A 723-nucleotide genomic window follows, 5' to 3' on the forward strand; every position below is an offset into this window, starting at 1 on the left:
GGCTCCTGTAGGTTCCCTGGCCTATGAGGGACAGAATGTGATCCCTGAGGGGGCCCAGGCTCTGTTCCTGGTTTCCCGTTTCCACCTGTGACAGCCCCTACGCCTCATTGTCGGGTCTGGGGGGCTCCAGTCTCCTCAGTCTTAGATGAAGTCCCAGTTACTATTCTTTAAATATATATATATATTTTCCATATTTCTCCTCCCCCTGCTCCCCTTCTTTGCTAAAATATTTTGAGGTTAATTACAGGCATCATGACATTTCACCCCTAAATATCTTACTTTCCCTTCGTCCTTCAGGGAGAGAGAAACGTGGAAACATCAATGATGAGAGAGAGTCATTGATCGGCTCCCTCCTTCGTACTTTGGATTTTTAAAAATAAAGTCATGTTTTTGTATAATGCCTTTATTTCACATACAAAAAAATTATTAATCCCTAAATATCTCTGCTATTCCTGCCATATTCACTGTCTGCCGTCGCCCCCAAAATGTTCTTGCGCTTGCTCCTTTCAGGCACCAGGCGGCGCCATTGAGCTTTCCATTCCGTTCCCCGCCGCCACCTGTGCGTCTGCCTTCTTTTAACAACAGGGGCTGATGGGAATTTGAGCCCTGCATCCCGGGATGGGGGCTGGTGCTTGTGACGCTGCCGGCCCAGCTCCAGGCCCAGCTCGCCCCCTCCCCTGCGTTTCCTCGCTCTCTCTCCCTCTCTCCCTCCCCACCCCCATC

The sequence above is a fragment of the Myotis davidii genome, unplaced genomic scaffold (assembly GCF_000327345.1).
Source record: "Myotis davidii unplaced genomic scaffold, ASM32734v1 scaffold299, whole genome shotgun sequence".
In the NCBI taxonomy this organism is placed as follows: domain Eukaryota; kingdom Metazoa; phylum Chordata; class Mammalia; order Chiroptera; family Vespertilionidae; genus Myotis; species Myotis davidii.